Here is a 7467-nt window from a genome sequence, read left to right as displayed (position 1 = left end):
TACTTATTTTGTGAGTGTTTTGGAGAGCGGGTTTACAAACTGGTTTGCATGTTCAATTCCATTTTTTTTTATTACGCCAGCTTACAGGTACAAATAGCTAAATCCAGCCTAGTCTCGCGCAGCGTTTGCGAGACTGGTTTTCGCGACTAAACTAAAGTTCATCGGAAGACATAATGGCAATTAATTAAAATATTTAATTTGAACTAATTTTTGAAAATACATCTGAAAACTAAAAAATACCACGCAAAACCGCAATAACGAGGCAATTTTTACAACCATGTTATCTGTCTGAGCGAACGAAATATCTGAGCCGCTGCAAAAATTAGAATTGTTAGGTCATCGCTTAATTCTTTACTTATGATTACGGACATAAACGAGGAAATCGATGCTTTGAGAAACATCCAATCTAATAGATTTTTTTGTTCTTTTTTGAAAAACATATTTTACGTTAGAGATTATTCGAAAGTTTTGAATTCAAATTTTAAGAACAGGTTCTCTTTTGTGTCGAGTTGAGTTGTCCATCAGTTAAGTAAACGTATATAAGCCGCATTAACATGACACGCTTCAAATAAATAAAATACATAACTTTTAAAACGCTAAATTTAACATTATTGTCAGCTGCGGTGCACGAACCCGTGAATCTATCACAGCTTGTCATGAAACGTCAATCTATTCAGCCTAATCTCTGTCTGAACGTGAAGTAAACAATCTCAACTGGCAGTCTTTTGATTTTGCTGTTTTATCTATTTTATTATAGACGGGGTGTATTAATACCAGAATATGACAAATTGAAGTAAATATATTTATATAAAATGATGAAACTTCTTGCCAGCTATAGGATGGTTTTCTTTACATAAAATAAAATGCAAACAAGCAATCAAAGTATTGTAAACCGATAGATTGCCAAAGGTGAACGTTGACCGGGGACCGTTATGTGAAAAATTTCCTCTACCATGCGTGGTGGTGTGGGTGGTAAAATAGTAAATGAAAATAAAATGTACAGGCATTTGTCAGTGTCGCTGTGGCGTGTAAATAAGACCTCAAGTGTACTACGCCAATTGAATTTGCAAATTCCGTAAATACAATTGTGAATTTCCTGGTAACTGGTTGTGGTATTGTTTTGTTTGGAAAACAATAAAACGATCAAATTAAAATGAATTGCCTATAATTAGTACTTAACCCTCTACCATATGCAATACCACTCAAGTTCAAGGTTGCTTTTTAAAAATTGTTGGACACAAGATCGCATATGTAAATTTATATTGGTCACTCGCTCATGAGCGTCATCTCGCGGAAGAGCACTCTAGTATACGCTTTTAAAAAGATATGACTAAAGTTTTTGGGCCTATTTTATCAATGCAGGTATTGGTGATGTATATGACCTACAAATTGTTTATAGTGTTGGGGCATTGGCACATACACTGAGAAAATCCCTTTTTTCATTTTAATGTTTTCATTTTGTGAAAATGGGCTACATATTTTTTATCGTGATGGGAATATATGTGTGGCTCATTCAATGAAAAAACTTTGCCATCTTCGCTATCTAGCATGTTTGTGTGTCAATATTTCATTGTCAAGTTTTTTTCTTCTAGATTTGGGCTTGTTTTTTTGTGACTTTGGGCAAATCTACGCATTCAATGGAAAAAGCTTGAGAAATCAAGTTGTAGACAGACAGTTGATGTTTTAAAATATAGTCCATAGGGCTTTCAGATTGTGATATATCGAAATTCAGTGTAGATATAGTCTAGTACCGGTATGCAAACACTGCAGGACTGTAGTACATGCAATGAGCATGTACACGCTTATTGAGTACATCAGATAAAATGCATTATGTATTAGTCAGTATTTAGTGGTATTTTTACACTCATGCTATTCCAAATATGATTTTCTTCTTCATTTTAGATACTGTACTTCAAAATGAAACGGCAATGTTCCACCAATTCAATCTAACACAGGCTCTAATTCCTGCTGCTATCAGTGCTATAAAATGGATCGAACAAGAAGTCTTGAAGCGTAAAGGTATATGAGAATCACAACAGTTGCAAACAGCTTAGATGGGCTATTCATAATGAAATACTCTCTCGCTTTTCTGCAATTGGAACTGCCCATCAAACTGATGTTGCAGACTTCATTGAGTTTTTCAATTCATTTTTTTCTCAAATACGAAGATTTTTTGAGGTTAACGAGGCATTAATAAATAAAGCTGAGGAAATTGTTTGTTCACTGTATGGAAAGGATATGAAGAATGTATATTCATTTATTTTCTTGACTTTTCCTGTGAAATTCTAAGTGAGAAATAACTGATTTATTTGTGTTTTCGTGCTCACGTTGTTAATTTGTGACTTCATTGCCTAAAAATAAAAACGTTTGATAGCTACTAAAAAATCAATGCAACTTCTTATGCTGTTCTTGTTGTAAACTGCTTATGGGTATTACATAAAATTTATTCGCTAATCTGAATCAGCGTTGTTGGTGTCCATGCTTGAAGACCTTTCGAGGTCCTTCGCGAATCCTGTCACACAATTAAAATATTTTTTGTTGTTGGTTACATGTATGCCATATTTTTTGTAATCTACCTAATAAATTATGATTGTCTGAGAAAGTCTGATTTTGGTCAGGCAAGACGTTACAGACGTTGTGTTAGTGTGCTGTAGGTATCTTGAATTGCATAGTTCTTATGATGCGTCGTTGTAAACCTATGATTATTGAATTCCCGGGAACCCTATATTCAATTTCGCATCAGGATTGTAGAACAAGCTGTAATGCGTTCAGTATGTTCATTCTCATTCAAAACTAAAGAATTTAATTAGTTACCAGATGTGCGCTACGAAACTCATTTTCTAGGCGTTTTTCAAGGCCTCGTCTCACGCCCATATCCGTGGTAAGGATGTACAAGTGTTTAGTAACTTACTTATACTTTTTAACAAAGTCTAAGCATAACTTAACTAATAATAACTAAACAGGGTTATGTAAAGGCTGCCCAACTCAACGCAAGATCGAGCAGTAATAACTAAGATTCATCCGCTCGCAAACAGCTGATTCGATTCAATTGTTACGTCAGTAAGAAGTCATTGTTCATTGGTGGAAATGTAGAGAATATAGGACAGATCGTAGCACATATTTCTTGTAGTAAAAACGTCTTTTCCGTAAAAAGTGCAACTTTTGGAAGTGGGAACAAGGCAATATTTGTTACCTAATTTTTAAGGAACATTTTAAAATCATTTTCAGTTAGTTACCTGATGTGCGCTACGAAACTCACTTTCTAGGCGTTTTCCAGGGCTTCGGCTCGCGGCATAAGGGTACCGGAGACGGTATTACAGGTACTGTTCTAGATTTTAAAGGTCCTGTGACGATGATTCATTCTTCGTGATTAAGTTTAAACGTGAATTGGAATATTTACTGAACGAAGTAACTTCTAACATATGTCGAGGGGAATTTCTGATTTAGGGAAGATAAACACTGGAATAAAGCTGTCTGCCACTGGAATAACACGTCACACTGACGAAACAATCACGAGACAATCAGCAAAATGCAATGGACTTTTCTCCAAGTTTGACCCCTTAAAAACGATGATTTTGAGTGTTTTGACGAGTTGGCGCTTACAAACTGGCTCCCATGTTCCACATTATCGATTTAATTCAAAACAATAAACTACGTGCCACTTATAGGTAGGGGATAGTGGGGAAGGTTGGGACACTTTTTTTCTTTTTCATATTTTGAGTCGTTTATTCTGCACATTCATATGACTCTGCGGGATTAATGCAGAGAGGGGTAAATGTAGTTTTTATTCGGCGACTAAGAAATTCCCTTGCGACACACATCTTACCACCAAAATGCTTTGAAAAACGTTTATCAAGTGTTTTACTGTACCCCACTTATGGGGCACATTCGGACAGACCCTGGGGCACAATGGGTCATTCTGTTAAAATTCAACGAAGTATGCCCTTAAAAATAAGCAATCAATCAGCACAATCGTCTAAAGAACAGGGAGACCTCAAATTTGAAGATTTAAGATTTTTAAAATCAATGTTCAACCGAAATATTTCAGATATTTCACCAAAAAATTCGCTTACAAATTACATTATTTTCTAATCCGAATCTAATCTGGAAATATTTTTGATTCTCGAATATATTTCATATTGAACCATGAGTCGAAAGATACCATAATGTTACATAAAATTATAACGCATCTCTAGGTCTCTAACACTTGTTGTATCAAACACTGTCGAATTGTGCCATGTAGGGCATGTCCCACTGAACCCCGTCCATTGTTCCCCATGATCAACAAATATCTTCAGATCATCCCACGGCGGAATTCGGAAGGCACATCCACTCGACAACGTTATAAATATTTCACAGTGGACTATAGCTGAAATATATCAGACGGTGGTTTGTCACGTTGAAAAGGCTAAGTTAGAAAAAAGAAAAAACTGGAACGGTGAAATTTTAGTTTCAACCCCCCAAAACCAATTTCACCTCATAGCTTGCGTCGCTTTACCCGTCCGCTGTCCGTTTGCGGGGACGTTGTAACTCACCGAAGGGCGGATTGAAACATTAAACCGCGAACCGGATTACGAATATAGTATTAGTGTGAGAGCTGATTTTTCACTGTGCCCCATGTCCCAACGTGCCTCACCTTCGCCTTCTGATAGCTAATTATAAGCTAGTCAATTGCAGCATTTGTGGTATGAATTTTTGATTATTGTGACTAAACTAATGATCCTCAGAAGACACAATGTCAAGTAAGATATTTGATTCACAACTATTTTTTTGGAAACACAACTAAAAAGTGTAATTGTTACAGATTTAAACAAGGAACTCGATGCTCGGGGAAATATCTACCAAATTCCAAACGTCATTTGCGACTTTAGTTTTATTACCTGTTGAAAATTAACTTCTTTCGATTTACGCTGATAATGTACATACACTTATTTGCACTTCTTCATTTTGTAAATTGTATTTTAAACCTGGTGGTTGTCAGAAAGTATTGGTAATTAATTTGGAAATGTTATGCAAGCCAAATCGTTTGTAATCACTGTGTTTTCTTTACTACACAGTGAATGTTTTTTTTTTGGTCTCCTGAAGTACGCGCCCCAAAGTATTTCTATCGGGCGTAATGATTTTTGCATATAATATTCCTAACCCTCACCTGAGTACGTCACCCAAAAATTACGTCACTGCGACGGCACAATCGCGTCATAGAGCTTTCTAAATTATGGCATCTGTGCCGACTATTAGGAACCAAAGTGACTATAAACCAAGTGGAGACACCGTGTGCAATGATGCATATCGGACGCCCTTTTGGGTCCTACGAATCTCGTGAACCGCCCAGCATCAGTCTGTTTTAGATGGAGAGAATGAGAGTTTATTTGTTTTGTCCACCAGAAAACATATACACAAAGTCAGTCTGCTGATCAGGTTTTGTTTGTTAATTTGTTTGGAGATTTGTTACTGTTTTATATTTTATTCCTATAAGTTTAGCATTTTTCTTTTGCTATTTTCCTAGTGGAACAATACTGGTATTGTGCGGTTTCGCGAAAGTTGCGATAGTTATCTTATTATCCCGTGTGAGCTATGCAACTTTGAAACCTTCTATCTCAGGAACCTTACATTATATTTAGACAAGTTTTATATTGTTTGAGAGACAATCTAAGAGAATAACTATGCGATGAAGATAAAATGTCGCAATTATCGTACAAAAATCGGCAAAATTGTGGAATTTTGTGAAAGCGTGAAATTTTTTTGAATTGATTTTCAATTAAATAAAAAAAACTTCGATTTTTTCTTGTTTTAACCTATTATAATATCGACACATTTGTAAAGGTTAAAGATAGCTTTGGTATAATAATATAATATAATAAAGATAGCGAGTGGTATAATTAGATTGAATTTATCGTGTACCAGTAAAATTGTATAAGCTATTTTAATTAATGTTCTCCAATTCTCCATATGTCCGCTGCGCCAACTTGAGTTAAACAGCGACGTTCCTTAATTACTTTGTTACGCAGGGACGTTTTGCAATTACGTGTTGCAACGTAGTAGCTCTGCGTTCGTAATGAAAAACACTTATCGCTTTTCCTCGCAAGTGCGAAACGTCATAAACCTAAGGCATACGTTTTAAAGCAGGTATTATGCGGTTAAATGGTGAAGTTATTCTTCTCATGGCTGGAAGGCCTAACGCAAGATGCCTCGGAAAATTTATTTTCGCAAGTAATGATGAAATTTAAATCGTATTTCAATTAATAATTCATTGCAAACCTACGCAATTTCGTGTGGCTGTCAAACCTATTTCCGTCTCACAATTTATGAGCACTCCGACCTCAACAAACTACGAGAACGATGATATACCCCATTCGCTCGAATTCATCAAAACAAATTTAGAAAACAGCAATTCGACTCTAAAAAAGCAACAAGCTACGAATCCAGTGCAATGGAGTGGTGTTGCTTGGAGCTGCATTGGCTTTTTCGACACATGTGAAGCGAATGCTTTGTATTATTTAACACGTTGGGCTTTGCTCAAAGAAGTGAAAAAACAAGACTGTGGAATCTGCAAAGATGCGCTTGCATTCTATGTTCGCCAGTTACTTTTCTGATAGATAAAGTTGACTGCTTGAAATATAATTTCCATCTTGCCACAATGTCGCTTTTAAAATTTTGAAACGTTTCCTCACTCTAAGGTTAAATATTCACGCAAAAGAAGTGACAAATAAAATTATTGAGAAACAGTATGCTAGTAGAACTGCAGCAAGAGCTCAAGTTAAATAGATAATATATTATACACTCCAGATTATTACATTCATGCAGGAACCCCACTATTTATTCGCATATATTTTCATGTAGTAATGTATAATGAATCATTTAATTGACCATGATAAATGAATTGCCATCTTTGTACTTGTTCAGGGCACACATGGTAGAACTCCATATTCTATTCACATATATTTTCTTGTAATACTGTGTAATCAATCATTCAATACACGGTGATAAAGGAATTGCCATGTTTGTACTTGTTGTGAGCACACATGCTGTAACTCCATAATTTATTCACATATATTTTTAATTCACTATGATATTTGAATTGCCATCTACGTACTTGTTCTGAGCACACATGCAGGAACTCCTTAATTTATTCACATATATATATATATTCATGTGGTACTGTAAAATGTGGGATAAATATAACTTCCACTGTGCAATTATAAAATAGATAAACTAATTTGACAATTTTTATATCAAACTTTACGCGTCACACATTGAACGAAAGGATACCAATGTTTAATAATTGTAGTTTATTGATAGAATCCTGTCAAAATTTATTAAATAGTTTATCTGTAATATTAATTCATATATAATTAGTACCGCTGTAAGATCAATTTCATATTGTTTTGCTTTGCTTGGCGTGCTGCTAAATTCTCGTTCCAATGCTTGTTCTGAGCACTTACTATCAAATTTATTTTTATTTCCACC

Source organism: Styela clava, chromosome 8, assembly GCF_964204865.1.
Source record: "Styela clava chromosome 8, kaStyClav1.hap1.2, whole genome shotgun sequence".
NCBI classification, from domain to species: Eukaryota; Metazoa; Chordata; class Ascidiacea; order Stolidobranchia; family Styelidae; genus Styela; species Styela clava.
This window is presented reverse-complemented; position numbering follows the sequence as displayed.